Source organism: Somniosus microcephalus, chromosome 21 (genome assembly GCF_052327205.1).
Source record: "Somniosus microcephalus isolate GS21.2 chromosome 21, FLI_Smic_1.0, whole genome shotgun sequence".
NCBI lineage: Eukaryota > Metazoa > Chordata > Chondrichthyes > Squaliformes > Somniosidae > Somniosus > Somniosus microcephalus.
In genome coordinates, this window is record NC_141007.1 from 75,133,124 (window position 1) to 75,149,044 (window position 15,921).

General features: G+C 51.8%; 1 protein-coding gene across 1 annotated transcript in view; it reads right to left on the reverse strand.

The window, feature by feature from the left end:
• stxbp4 (syntaxin binding protein 4) overlaps nt 1–15,554 on the reverse strand; it is a 234,426-nt gene extending 218,872 nt beyond the window's left edge. The window contains exons 1-2 of the mRNA XM_085964116.1: nt 15,398–15,554; nt 10,090–10,154 (exon numbers count right to left, since the gene is read on the reverse strand). The gene's annotated coding sequence lies outside the window, so the exon portion shown is untranslated. The remainder of the gene's footprint in view (nt 1–10,089; nt 10,155–15,397) is intronic.
• Nucleotides 15,555–15,921: the final 367 nt, after the last annotated feature.

A 15,921-nucleotide genomic window follows, 5' to 3' on the forward strand; every position in this document is an offset into this window, starting at 1 on the left:
AACTCCTTCCCTAACAGCACTGTGGGAGCACCTACACCACATGGACTGCAGTGGTTCAAGAAGGCAGCTCACCACCACCTTCTCAAGGGCAATTAGGGATGGCCAATAAATGCCGGCCTTGCCAGCGACGTCCACATCCCATGAATGTAAAACAAATTGCTTTCTCCCCCTTTTGCCTTATACTGCGTCCCCTGCCCTGGATATTCTGGATGGGCCATTGGGATATGGCCAAGGGCACTAGCCTCCCTTTGGGGGTAAATGGGCAGCTTCCAGTCAGAACCCCTCCCTCAACAACCCCGCTGCAGTTCTTCGATCTCACCTCCGATTTTCTTCCCTTCCTCTCCCGAATCCAGTGACTAATCCCAGGATATGGTTCTTTAGATGCTGGTATGACAGGGAATGAACTCGGGCTGGTACAGATCTCCTCCTGCAGGTATCGCACCAGCTCCTGACGTTGCGGGCAGTACCAACAGACAGGGCAATGAGTCAGTCTGAAACCCGTAACGCTGGAAGCTGCACAAGTGATGCGGGATCCTGCGTCAGATTGGGGGACTTGTAAAGTTCAATTTATGGCGATACTGCACAGAAATGAAGATCTTTAAACGTAAGTTCAAAGTGCAGAAAGAAATCACCCCCTTCCCCACTGCACACTGAGCAGGGCCAACCCTTGCAGGTCAGTGTATAATGGCAGGGTTGGCCAATTTGGTCATTTCATATCAGTGCCACCCACTAATTTGTTGTCATGGGCCACAATCACAAAGTCACAAGAGAGGAGCAGATGGAGAAGGTTGTTTGAACTCATCCCTCCAGAAGAAGCCTACAGTCTCCCAGTCACAGCAGCAAACCTTTATCTTAAATGACCCCAGGGTTTATGCCTCCAGTAGCTAACCGGGGGTCCATTCCACGTGTTGCTCACACGGAGCACGTGTGAAAATCCTCACTAGTGACTTGCTCAAGGGCCACTCTCGAGAATCTGCAACTCGCTGCACAGGCTGTGGATCTGCTCCCAGGAACCCTGGAGTTTCGAAGAATGAGAGGCGATCTCTTTGAAATATATAAGATTCTGAGGGGGATTGACAGGGTAGATGCTGAGAGGCTGGAACTAGGGGGCATAGTCTCAGGATAAGGGGTCGGCCATTTAAGACTGAGATGAGGAGAAATTTCTTCACTCGGAGTTTGTGAATCTTTGGAATTCTCTGCCCCAGAGGGCTGTGGATGCTGAATCATTGAGTATATTCAAGGCTGAGATCGATAGATTTTTGGACTCTGGAGGAATCGAGGGATATGGGGATCGGGCGGGAAAGTGGAGTTGAGGTCAAAGATCAGCCTTGATCTTACTGAATGGCGGAGCAGGCTCGAGGGGCCGAATGGCCGACTCCTGCTCCTAATTCTTATCCCGCACGGCCACGCCACTCTGGGCCCGTGCTGAGCAGAGGCCAGGGAAAGGAGAAAATACTATCGGACCAGTGGACCTGTTTAAATCGCATCCTTTCACTCGCTGTATAGAAGACGACCTCCCAATAGCATTCCCTTGCCTCTCTGTGCTGGAGGGCAGGAAAAACCGAGAGAGCTGAATCCCAACTTGCTCAACATCGCACAGCCAGGCAGGCCGTGAACACCAGCTCAGAGACACGGGTCTGGTGGGAGCCACGGACGATGGGGAAGGGCTTCAAGCGACTCCTGGGCCACATCATCAGCACCATTGGCTTTGGGGGAGAGAGTTCCAGATTTCCACTGCCCTGTGTGTGGAAAAAGTGCTTCCTGACTTCACTCCTGAACGGCCTAGCTCTAATTTTAAGATTATATCTCCCCACCCTCGTGTTCTTGATTCCACCCACCAGAGGAAATCGTCTCTCTCTATCCACCCTCTCAGCTCCTGTAAACACCTCAATCAGAGCACCCTTTCATCTGCTAAACTCAGGGGAATACAAGCCAAGTTTATGCAACCAGTCCTCGTAATTTAACCCTTTAAACCCCGGTATCATTGGTAAATAATGGAATGTCACTGCACCTATTTCCAGAAACTCCTAAATTTAAAGACACTTGCACACGGGTTTGGAGAAATCGATGAGAATCTGAATTATTCAGAATAAGAGTTCCGATTGTGCAAATCACAGGAGGATTATGGAGATAAAAATAAGGTGCGATAGTGGGAAATCCACAACAGGTCTGTCAGCAAGTGGGTTCTGGTTCTAAAGAAGGGTCTCCGATCAAAACATTAACCTCTTTTCAGATACTGACAGGCAGGTAGTGTATTACCAGCATTTTGTGATTAACTTTAATATGACAGTGGTTTTCTTTAACTCCCATCTTACTGAACCCTGTAGATTTTCTAACACCTTTGAGTCCACCTGTGTATAAAGCGGAGTGTCCTAAAGCAGTCCATTCCCGTTCGGAGAGCTGTGTGTTTCCAAAAGTACACACCAACGGTCGCTGTATTACCCCATCAACCGGCTCGGAGGGCAGAGGTGCAGACAGGGGGCAGGTACAAATACCAGCTGCTGAGAATCCATCAGTCTCACACACTTTGTACAGCAACTGCTCAATAACCCAGGCATCTCCCATCCCGCACGCCCCCCACCTCCCCACTGATGGGGAACTAAGGAGGGGAGATTTACTGAAAGCATTTCAGAGATCAGTTCAAGAGAGGTCACACCAACGATCAGAGCAGAGGTGCAGTCGGGAAATTCTGCACCAGATCAACACTATTACAATCACTTCAACATTTGGGTGTAACAAAGAACAGTCGGTGCAACTTTCTTTGCCTGGATTGCTGAACATTTTTAACTCGTTCTTCACAAAACTTTCTTTTCTCGGGGAAGCCCAAGCTGCAGGCACCGTTTACATTGGCTGGACCAGGCGGACCAGACCTCCGTGTGTGACTGAGACCTCCGTGGGTTTTCTCTTTAGTGTTTAATGCGGCCAGTTAAACTTGCCGCCTGCTCTACCCCTCGCACACACAGACAGACACCTCACAGATACACAGACACCTCACAGATACACAGACAGACACCTCACAGATACACAGACACCTCACAGATACACAGACAGACACCTCACAGACAGACAGACACCTCACAGATACACAGACAGACACCTCACAGATACACAGACACCTCACAGATACACAGACAGACAGACACCTCACAGATACAGACACCTCACAGATACACAGACAGACACCTCACAGACAGACAGACACCTTACAGATACACACAGACACCTCACAGACAGACAGACACCTCACAGATACACAGACACCTCAGATACACAGACAGGCACCTCAGATACACACAGACACCTCACAGATACACAGACACCTCACAGATACACAGACACCTCACAGATACACAGACACCTCACAGATACACAGACAGACAGACACCTCACAGATACACACAGACACCTCACAGATACAGACACCTCACAGATACAGACACCTCACAGATACACACAGACACCTCACAGATACAGACACCTCACAGATACACAGACAGACAGACACCTCACAGATACACACAGACACCTCACAGATACAGACATCTCACAGATACAGACACCTCACAGATACACAGGCAGACAGACACCTCACAGATACACAGACACCTCACAGATACACACACACACCTCACAGATACAGACACCTCACAGATACACAGACAGACAGACACCTCACAGATACACAGACAGACACCTCACAGATACACAGACACCTCACAGATACACACAGACACACACAGTCACTGACACTCACTGATACAGACACAGACACAGTCACTGACAAACACCGCCCTTACAGATAGACAGACACCTCACAGATACACACAGACACACACAGTCACTGACACTCACTGACCTCACAGATACACAGACAGACACCTCACAGATACACAGGCACCTCACAGATACAGACACCTCACAGATACACAGACAGGCACTTCACAGATACACAGTCACTGACACACACCGACCTCACAGATACACAGACATACAGACACAGATAAACACAGTGACACACACAGACAGGATAGAAAGGACCTATTTCCCTTGGAGGGGTCAGTAACCGGGGGCATAGATTTAAAGTAATTGGTCGAAGGATTAGAGGGGAGTTGAGAACTTTTTTCACCCAGAGGGTGGTGGGGGTCTGGAACTCACTGCCTGAAAGGGTGGGAGAGGCAGAAACCCTCATCAAATTTAAAAAGTACTTGGATATGCACCTGAAGTGCAGACCAAGAGCTGGAAAGTGGGATTAGGCTGGGTTGCTCTTTGTCATCCGGCAGGGACAAGATGGGTCAAATGGCATCCTTCTGTGCAGTAAATTTTTATGATTCTATGACAGACACACACAAACACACAGAGACAGACACAGACAGACAAACACGCTGACACACACAGACAGACAAGCAGACAAAGACACAGACACACACACTGACAAAGAGAAACACACCGACAGGCAGACACTGACAAAGACAAAAACACACTGACAAAGACACACAGACACAGACAGACTGACAGACACAGACTGACACACACAGACAGACACACATAGACACAGACACGTACCAGTATAAAAGGGACAAGCCATCAAAGCGCTCGGGCACCGCTTCCTCTGACAGTGGCAATAAAGGCATGGTGGAGAGACGGCCGAGAGACAGAGTCCGCTGGTTGGGGTTGGGGCTGGGGGGATCCTGGCGATCCCGTGCCTCAGCGGCCGGCTGCTGCCCCTGGCCAGGCACCGAGCAGCCCTGGGATGGAGCTGGCACTGCGAGGGACAAGCTGCGAACTAGGCTGCAGACCGGCCGGTGGGGAGGGAGGGAGGGAGGCGGCCCCTGCCGACACGGGCAGCTTCTCCAGCTCAGGGCTGCTCCCCAGCCGCCAGGGAGGGAGGGAGATCTCTGGCCCGCTCACTGCTACACCCGCCCGGGACAGCTGAAAGGAAGGAGTTGCATTGCTGCAGCGCCTGTCACCACCTCAGGACGTCCCAAAGCGCTTCACAGACAAGGCAGGTCTGCCTGAAGTGTTGTCACTGGTTGTAACATGAGGAAATGGGGGCAAACCACTTTTTGCAAGATCCCACAAACAGCAATTAAGTAAATGAGCAGATTATCTGCCGTTTCTTGATGTTAGCTGAGGGATAATATTGGCCGAGACAGCCTTTATCAGGCTCTGTAACTGAGATTTGAAAGGATTCAAAACTGCTTGGCGCTCAATAATCTGCCAAATCCTTTCCATGAACTCCACATGACTCCACTTACTACATTTAATTTATTTCCAGACATAGGACTGTCCAAAGTTAAGTGAGGCTAATCTCTCGTTTGGGTACGACACAATAAGCACGTTTCAGCTAACATCAATCTGATTTTGCGGTTGATAAAATAACAATGTGACTTCCACCTAGAAGGACAAGGGCAGCAGGTGCATGGGAACACCACCAGCTCCAAGTTCCCCTCCGAGTCACACACCATCCTGACTTGGAAATATATCGGCCGATCCTTCATCGTCGCTGGGTCAAAATCCCGACACTCCCTCCCTAACAGCACTGTGGGAGCACCTTCACCACACGGACTGCGGCGGTTCAAGAAGGTGGCTCACCACCACCTTCTCGAGGGCAATTAGGGATGGGCAATAAATGCTGGCATTGCCAGTGATGCCCACATCCCCTAAACGAATAAAAAACCCATACAGCACAGACTGGGTAAAAGGGAACGATTGAGTTGTGCCCGGTGCTGTGTGTCTCAGTGCCCTCTCCCGCACAACAACAGTACAGAGCCACAATTTGCATTTGTACATTCACGCGTCCTCGGGACATCCTAAAGTGCATCACACATCACAGCTGTGGCTCAGTGGGCAGCGCTCTCTCTATCGCCCCGAGTCAGGAGGTTGTCCCACTCCAGAAACTTGAGCACAAAAATCTAGGCTGACACTCCAGTGCAGTGTTGAGGGAGCGCTGCACTGTTGGAGGTGCCGTCTTTTCAAGAGAGACATTAAACCAAGTACGCCCACCTGAGAGGCCCTGTCTGCTCTCTCAGGTGGGTGTAAAAGAGCCCCATGGCACTATTTCGAAGAAGAGCAGGGGAGTTCACCCCGGTGTCCTGTGGCCAATATTTATTCCTCAATCAACATCACTGTAACAGATTATCTGGTCATGATCACATTGCTGTTTGTGGGATCTTGCTGTGCGCAAACTGGCTGTCGCATTTCCTACATTACAACAGTGACTACACTTCAAAAACAAAGTACTTCATTGGCTGTAAAGCGTTTGGGACGTACTGTGGTCATGAAAGGCGCTGTAAAAATGCAAGTCTTTCTTTCACATTTAATGATTTTGTTTTGAGGTGCAGTCACTGTTCTGTAGGCAAACAACATACTGTACCTGGTAAAAGAGTACAATTCACTCCTGTCTGGTTAGTGTGTGTCTCTCTCAGCAACAGCTCCTGTACATATAAAAGGGATCAGTGTGGTCCCGTCTGGCACTGAATGGGCATCGTCAGGACAGACAGGGAGGAAATGACACAGCAACATAAAACTGAGTGACATAGTGTTTCGGCGAGGAACCCATTTGTCCATCTCGTTTCCCCGACCAAACTCCCAGCGGGTTCCTCTCTGCGACCCTTGAACTAATGGCCCTGTACCCGCCCCCCCCTCCCCTAACAGGAATCCATCCAGCCCTTTTACAAACCCTGCCATGGTTTCCTGTTCCTCCCCTGCTGGTTTCCTGTTCCACAATTCTGTCGTAACTTTCACCGAACCAAAGTCGCCTAAACACTCTTTTTTTCTTCTGATACCTTTATGTTTAAAATGAGTCCCTCAGTCCTGGGACCGCGCACTCCACAGAAGAAAGCTCCTCGATCCAAATTCCCCATACCCATCAAAGCCTTAAAGACCTTTAACAAGTTCCCCTCCGCCCCCCCTCCATCCTCCCGCTCGCCAGACTCTTCAATCCCAGGGTCGACCATCTTTTCTTACAAAGCTGCAAAATTTTGGTCTTCCAGTGAAAGGAATAAAATGGGAAGAACTATTCGAAGTAAAAAATGTGGAGGGGAAAATGGCAGAGTGTTTCAAGGAGACAATTTTTACATTGCAGAGGCAGTTAATCTAAAATAAACACGTCAAGGCCTAACCAGAAAAAAGACTTGCATTTCTATAGCGCCTTTCACGACCTCAGGATGTCCCAAAGTGCTTTACAGCCAATGAATACTTTTTGAAGTGTAGTCACTGTTTTAATGTTGGAAACGCGGCAGCCAATTTGCGCACAGCAAGATCCCACAAACAGCACTGTGATAAAGGATCAGATACCAGGAAACTCTCTCTTAACCGGCAAAATTCAGGAGTAGATTCAGGTAAGTTTTACTATATATTAGTGGCCATGTAACCGGGGTTCCTGGATCTGTGGCCGTGTAACCGGGGTTCCTGCACCTGTGGCCGTGTAACCGGGGTTCCTGCACCTGTGGCCGTGTAACCGGGGTTCCTGCACCTGTGGCCGTGTAACCGGGGTTCCTGCACCTGTGGCCGTGTAACCGGGGTTCCTGCACCTGTGGCCGTGTAACCGGGGTTCCTGGATCTGTGGCCGTGTAACCGGGGTTCCTGGATCTGTGGCCGTGTAACCGGGGTTCCTGCACCTGTGGCCGTGTAACCGGGGTTCCTGGATCTGTGGCCGTGTAACCGGGGTTCCTGCACCTGTGGCCGTGTAACCGGGGTTCCTGGATCTGTGGCCGTGTAACCGGGGTTCCTGCACCTGTGGCCGTGTAACCGGGGTTCCTGCACCTGTGGCCGTGTAACCGGGGTTCCTGGATCTGTGGCCGTGTAACCGGGGTTCCTGCACCTGTGGCCGTGTAACCGGGGTTCCTGGAACTGTGGCCGTGTAACCGGGGTTCCTGGATCTGTGGCCGTGTAACTGGGGCTCCTGCACCTGTGGCCGTGTAACCGGGGTTCCTGGAACTGTGGCCGTGTAACCGGGGTTCCTGGATCTGTGGCCGTGTAACCGGGGTTCCTGCACCTGTGGCCGTGTAACTGGGGCACCTGTGGCCGTGTAACTGGGGTTCCTGGATCTGTGGCCGTGTAACTGGGGTTCCTGAATCTGTGGCCGTGTAACCGGGGTTCCTGCACCTGTGGCCGTGTAACTGGGGCACCTGCACCTGTGGCCGTGTAACTGGGGTTCCTGGATCTGTGGCCGTGTAACTGGGGCACCTGCACCTGTGGCCGTGTAACTGGGGTTCCTGGATCTGTGGCCGTGTAACCGGGGTTCCTGAATCTGTGGCCGTGTAACCGGGGTTCCTGGATCTGTGGCCGTGTAACCGGGGTTCCTGGATCTGTGGCCGTGTAACTGGGTTTCCTGCACCTGTGGCTGTGTAACCGGGGTTCCTGGATCTGTGGCCGTGTAACTGGGGTTCCTGGATCTGTGGCCGTGTAACCGGGGTGCCTGCACCTGTGGCCGTGTAACTGGGGCTCCTGCACCTGTGGCCGTGTAACTGGGGCACCTGCACCTGTGGCCGTGTAACTGGGGTTCCTGGATCTGTGGCCGTGTAACTGGGGCACCTGCACCTGTGGCCGTGTAACTGGGGTTCCTGGATCTGTGGCTGTGTAACCGGGGTTCCTGAATCTGTGGCCGTGTAACCGGGGTTCCTGGATCTGTGGCCGTGTAACTGGGGTTCCTGAATCTGTGGCCGTGTAACCGGGGTTCCTGAATCTGTGGCCGTGTAACCGGGGTTCCTGGATCTGTGGCCGTGTAACTGGGGTTCCTGCACCTGTGGCCGTGTAACCGGGGTTCCTGGATCTGTGGCCGTGTAACCGGGGTTCCTGGATCTGTGGCCGTGTAACTGGGGTTCCTGGATCTGTGGCCGTGTAACCAGGGTTCCTGCACCTGTGGCCGTGTAACCGGGGTTCCTGCACCTGTGGCCGTGTAACCGGGGTTCCTGCACCTGTGGCCGTGTAACCGGGGTTCCTGCACCTGTGGCCGTGTAACCGGGGTTCCTGGATCTGTGGCCGTGTAACCGGGGTTCCTGGATCTGTGGCCGTGTAACTGGGGTTCCTGCACCTGTGGCCGTGTAACCGGGGTTCCTGGATCTGTGGCCGTGTAACCGGGGTTCCTGGATCTGTGGCCGTGTAACCGGGGTTCCTGGATCTGTGGCCGTGTAACCGGGGTTCCTGCACCTGTGGCCGTGTAACCGGGGTTCCTGCACCTGTGGCCGTGTAACCGGGGTTCCTGCACCTGTGGCCGTGTAACCGGGGTTCCTGCACCTGTGGCCGTGTAACCGGGGTTCCTGGACCTGTGGCCGTGTAACCGGGGTTCCTGCACCTGTGGCCGTGTAACTGGGGTTCCTGGAACTGTGGCCGTGTAACCGGGGTTCCTGGAACTGTGGCCGTGTAACCGGGGTTCCTGGAACTGTGGCCGTGTAACCGGGGTTCCTGCACCTGTGGCCGTGTAACTGGGGTTCCTGCACCTGTGGCCGTGTAACTGGGGTTCCTGGAACTGTGGCCGTGCAACAGGGACTCCTGGATCTGTGGCCGTATACGGGGCTCTCGTACCTTGGTAAGTATACCTCTCTGTAATCCAGACTTTTTGATCAACCGGTACCACGCCGGTCCCGTCGGTGCTGGATAAAAAAGAGTTTCCTGTAATCTGTTTTAGTGATGTTGGTTGAGGGATAAATATTGGCCCCAGGCCATGAGGGAGAACTCCCCCCTGCTCTTCTTCAAAATAGTGCCCTGGGATCTCTTCCGTCCACCAGGTCAGTGAAACCAACATGGGTGAAAAGGAAAGTCCCGAATGGTGTAATGGAGAAAGGGTAACATGTAAGAGTGCATTACAAGCTCATGATATGCGTGCAAGTAGATGGGTCTTGTTATACATGTCTAGCCAGCCAGCTTCAGTATCAGCTCTGAGCCATGAGATGTCACTACAACAACAACTTGCATTTATATAGCACCATTAACGCAGTAAAACGTCCCAAGGCGCTTCACAGACAACATACTATTGAATCTCACAAAAGGACGTAAGATACTGTGTAAAGACTGGCCCAATACCAACCTGGTCTTTGCATCATCTCTCATGAAAACACCCAGATCCTAGGGGGTAGCGACAGCACTCACCTTTGTTGAAGCCTGGCTAGCGTCACTGTGGAAGGCACCTCCTCGAGCCAATCAATTCAAAGATCCTATGAAAGAAACAGATTTAAATGTCTAGCAAGAGAGTGACACTTACAGCCAGCACAAGGAGTGTGCACAGGTTGGGGCAGGGAGTCTGGACTGTACCTCCACTCCTCCCACCGTACAAATAAATATATCCACGATATAAAATCTTACCTCTGCACACACTTCCTATCAGCTTCTTCCATTATAAATTTCTATTCCCATATTTAGAATGTGCCTATGTAAACATATCACGCTGTAATTACACCCTCCTGCCAGTGGTGGCACTGCAGCATCTGTTTTGCCTCTCCCAGCTCCTCAGCCTGTGTTGTAGAGAAACTCCTATCCTCCAGCCAAGTCTTCCCCAAACTGCAGCAAGTTTTGCTTTTAACTATAAATAATAATATAAACTCAAAGTATAAAACAGGGCAGAATGCTGACTAACCATGGCAATTGATCTCTTTATCAGTTAGTATAGGAACCTAGGAGTCGCTGGATGACAAAAGGCCAAGGTCCATCTCGTCTGCCTTCGACCATCCTGGTAGTCACATGATACAATAATCGAGTTGTTGGCGTTACTGAGGGGTGACCTGATCGCGGTCTTTAAGATAATGAAAAGGTTTGATAGGGTAGACATAGAGAAGATGTTTCCACTGGTGTGGGGGAGACCAGAACTAGTGGCCATCAATATAAGACAGTCACTAATAAATCCAACAGGGAATTCAGGAGAAACTTCTTTACCCAGAGTGGTGAGAATGTGGAACTCGCTACCACAGGGAGTGGTTGAAGTGAATAGTATAAATGCATTTAAGGGGAGGCTAGATAAGCACATGAGGGAGAGAGGAATAGAAGGATATGTTGATGGGGTGAGATGAAGAGGGGCGGGAGGAGGCTCGTGTGGAGCAGAAACACCGGCACAGACCAGCTGGGCCGAATGGCCTGTTCCTGTGCTGGACATTCTATATAAATCTACAATGGGGACTAAATAACTGTGAACCCTGGTTCCATTTCCCCATCCTCTAATCCTGCTTCACCTGAAGACCATACTCCATGTATGTCATGCTATAGGAGGTCAACTATCAGTGTGAGAAAAGTTTTATTAAGAAGCCGAGGTGAGTATTTGGTGAATGCAAGCTGTTGTAGTTGAAGGCTGATAGTAAAAGGCTGAAAAGAGTAGCAAAGTAGATGGGGGAAAGAGAAAGTAACGGGCAGTGGGAGCAAGTTTGGATTTAAACAGCTTGTGGATTTTAGAGGGGAAAGGAAGGTGAGGAGTTCCACAAGGTCGAGGTCAAAGGGAAAATTGCGCTAGACTAGAGACACGTGATAATAACAATTTGCATTGATATAGCGCCTTTAACGTAGTAAAATGTCCCAAGATGCTTCACAGGAGTGTAATCAGACAAGAATTGACACGGAGTCACTGCAGGAGACACTGGGAAAGGTGACCAAAAGCTTGGTTACAGGTAGGTTTTAAGGGGCATGTTATCCTGTGAGTGACACAATGCACCCTACGTGTTATCCTGTGTGTCATCCATGCCTTTGTTACCTCTAGACTTGACTATTCCAACGCGCTCCTGACTGGCCTCTCGCATTCCATAAACTTAAGGTCATCAAAAACTCTGCTGCCCGTATCCTAACTCGCACCAAGTCCCGCTCACTCACCACCCCCTCCGCTCGCTGACCTACACTGGCTCCCGGTCCAGCAACGCCTCAATTTTAAAATTCTCATTGTTTTCAAATCCCTCCATGGCCTCGCCCCTCCCTATCTCTGTAACCTCCGGCAGCCCCGCAACCACCCCCCACCCCCCCCCGAGATCTCTGCACTCCTCCAATTCTGGCCTCTTGCGCATTCCCAATTTTAATCGCTCCACCATTGGTGGCTGTGCCTTCAGTTGCCTGGGCCCTAAACTCTGGAATTCCCTCCCTAATCCTCTCCGCCTCTCTACTTCTCCCTCCTCCTTTAAGACGCTCCTTAAAACTCTTTGACCAAGCTTTTGGTCACCTGTCCGAATATCGCATGTGGCTCGGTGTCAAATCTTGTCTGATAACACTCCTGTGAAGCACCTTGGGACATTTTACTGCGCTATATAAATACAAGTTGTTGTTGTGTGTGACACACTGCAGCCTGTTTATTTCACAACACATTATACCAAGAGGGGGTACTATGCCCTCTGTGCACTGTAACTTCCTAGCGGGAAGAGAAACAAGTACAGATTAGTTTCTGAGTGTTAAGCCGGGACACTGTAATTATGTGTACAGTATTTGGTGCTCTCCTGCTAGGTTATAATGTACACAGGAAATTCTCTTTTAACCAGCAAAATTCAGAAGTAGGTTCAGGTAAGTTTTACTATATATTAGTGGCCGTGTAACCGGGGTTCCTGCACCTGTGGCCGTGCAACAGGGACTCCTGGATCTGTGGCCGTGTAACTGGGACTCCTGGATCTGTGGCCGTGTAACCAGGACTCCTGGATCTGTGGCGGTGTAACCGGGACTCCTGGATCTGTGGCCGTGTAACCGGGACTCCTGGATCTGTGGCCGTGTAACCAGGACTCCTGCACAAGTGCCGTGTAACCGGGGCTCCTGCGCCTTTGGCCGTGTAACCAGGGTTCCTGCACCTGTGGCCGTGCAACAGGGACTCCTGGATCTGTGGCCGTGTAACCGGGACTCCTGCACAAGTGCCGAGTAACCGGGGCTCCTGCACCTGTGCCCGTGTACGGGGCTCTTGTTCCTTGGTAGGTATACCTCTCTGTAATCCGGACTTTTTAATCAACCGGCACCATGCTGGTCCCATCGGTGCCGGATAAAGAAAAGTTTCCTATAATTGGTTTAATGTGTTCTCTCAGTCACAATCCGTGTAACACCGTCGTTCCTGTCACATGAAGTGCAGCAACAATTGGGCACCGAGAGAGGACACCGAGGACCTCTATGGGAAAATCTGCCAACAGCATTAGACAACAGCCCGTACAGTCGAACTCTGCAGTAACAGGTGATGCTGCAGGCAGCCAGGTATTAAACACAAACCTCAGGAGACAATCAATCGTGTTGAAAATGAAAGAGGAAGTTGGAAACAGCAGTGCTGGATTTGAGTTTAGAATAATGCGTAGTTTCTGATACTTTCTTTCTGTTCGAGAACTGCAAAGCGTTAACACTTTCTCCTCAATGGAACTCCGACATTTCAGCACAGTACGTGACCACTCCGAGCTCTTTACTCGAATCCCATTCCCTGCACGTATCCCACATCCTGTCATCTCTTCCACTCTCCACTGAAGCCGAGAAGTTTGTTAACCTGTTCTGTGCCAAACACTTTTATATTCAACACCTTTTAACGGCCTGTAAAGTGCAAGTACATCCAAGAATAGAATACCGCGGTTATATCTGCAAACACCTTGCTCACAATCCTGGATAAGGAGACAAGAATATATTTGCCATCTGCGAGGTGATCCCTCGCTCACCTCCATTTTCCAACCTCCTTTTGGTCGCAAACTTTGTCTTTTTTCTCCGCTACTACTCTTCTCGGTTCTCCTCTGAACACGTCTCTCTTTTTCTTCCTAAACCTCCTATCCCTGGTCCGACACACTCTTCCCCCCCCCCCCGAATCCTCACTGTGTTGAAGTTGAGACTCATCGCACTGTCTCCTGCACTAACTCATACTTTCCCAGGGCTCACCTCCCTCAGTCTTCCCTTCGTCCTACAGTTTACCGGTTTATAAAGCCCAAACTTGCCATCATTTAATCACAACTTCTTTGTTTACTTCATCTTCTCGCCTACTCTTCCCAGCGCTGTTGGTTAGTGGGGGGGGGGGGGGGGTGGGGGTGTGGAGGGAGGGTCCATACTTGGGATACGGTAGTGTAGTTGTTATATTACTGGACTAATAATCCAGAGACCGTGAGTTCAAATCCCACCGTGGTGAGATTTGAGACCATGAGGCTGTCGGATTGTCGTAAAAACCCAACTTGTTCATTAATGTCCTTTAATGAAGGAAATCGTCAATCCTTACCCGGTCTGACCTATATGTAACTCCAGTACCCGGTCTGGGCCTATATGTAACTCCAGTACCCGGTCTAGGCCTATATGTAACTCCAGCCCCACACCAACGTGGTTGACGTTTAACTGTCCTATAAAGTGGCCGAGCGAGATACTCGGTTGTATCAAACTGCTAAAAAAAAAATTACAGACTGCAACGGTTCAAGACGACGACCCACCACCACCACCTTCTCAAAGGCAACTGGGGATGGCCTTGCCAGCGACACCCACATCCCGAGAATCAATGGGAGCATGAGGTACCAGAGTACTGGTCAATGGGGTACAAGGCCTTCCACCTGGGCAATGGGAGTCCAGCAAGCCCAACCGGGAAGGGGAGACCAGCAGACCCACCTGGGCAATGGGAGACCAGCACACCCACCCGGGCAATGGGAGACCAGAGGCCCACCTGGGCAGTGGGAAACCAGTAGACCCACCCGAGCAGTGGGAAACCAGCAGAACCACCCGAGCAGTGGGAGACCAGCAGACCCACCCGAGCAATGGGAGACCAGCAGACCCACCCGGGCAGTGGGAGACCAGCAGACCCACCCGGGGAATAGGAGACCAGCAGACCCACCCGGGCAGTGGGAGACCAGCAGACCCACCCAGGCAGTGGGAAACCAGCAGACCCACCCGGGTAATAGGAGACCAGCAGACCCACCCGGGCAATGGGAGACCAGGAGACCCACCTGGGCAGTGGGAGACCAACAGACCCACCCGGGCAATGGGAGACCAGCAGACCCACCCGGGCAATGGGAGACCAGGAGACCCACCCGGGCAGTGGGAGACCAGCAGACCCACCCGGGCAATAGGAGACCAACAGACCCACCCGGGCAATGGGAGACCAGGAGACCCACCTGGGCAGTGGGAGACCAACAGACCCACCCGGGCAATGGGAGACCAGCAGACCCACCCGGGCAATGGGAGACCAGGAGACCCACCCAGGCAGTGGGAGACCAGCAGACCCACCCGGGCAATAGGAGACCAACAGACCCACCCGGGCAATGGGAGACCAGGAGACCCACCTGGGCAGTGGGAGACCAACAGACCCACCCGGGCAATGGGAGACCAGCAGACCCACCCGGGCAATGGGAGACCAGGAGACCCACCTGGGCAGTGGGAGACCAACAGACCCACCCGGGCAATGGGAGACCAGCAGACCCACCCGGGCAATGGGAGACCAGCAGACCCACCCGGGCAGTGGGAGACCAGCAGACCCACCCGGGCAACGGGAGACCAGCAGACCCACCTGGGTCCCGCTGAGGCCTGGCCCGGGCCTCCCCCGCTCTCTCTCTCTCTCTCTCTCGGGTTTTACTCCTTCGCACACCTGCGGCCTGGGCCCCGCGCTCCACTCCCGCGGCTGTGCGCAGGCGAGGCGCGGCGCCCTCTGGGACTTGTAGTTTCTCAAGCGCCACCAGGCGGAGTGCGCAGGCGCAGTGCTGCCCCTGGGACTAGTGTCAGAGGAGGGGAGAGGGTGGCGGGACATGGAGAGATGGGGAAACACTGGCATTTACCAGCAATCAGTATCCCACCCCCTTCAAAACAGTAAAAGGCAGCTGTAAATCAGCAAATTTCTGTTTGAACATTTTTGCCGAGACAAGCGGTAATAATAAAATAGAAAATTACACGAGATACAGTACCATTTTATTTAGTGCAGCTACACAGCCTCATTTTTAAATAATTACAGAAGCCGTTCGGCCCATCTTAGTTCATCCATCCAGAAACATCACACAGTCGCCCAATCTCAGCACCCAATGCTTTCTTGCATGGTTG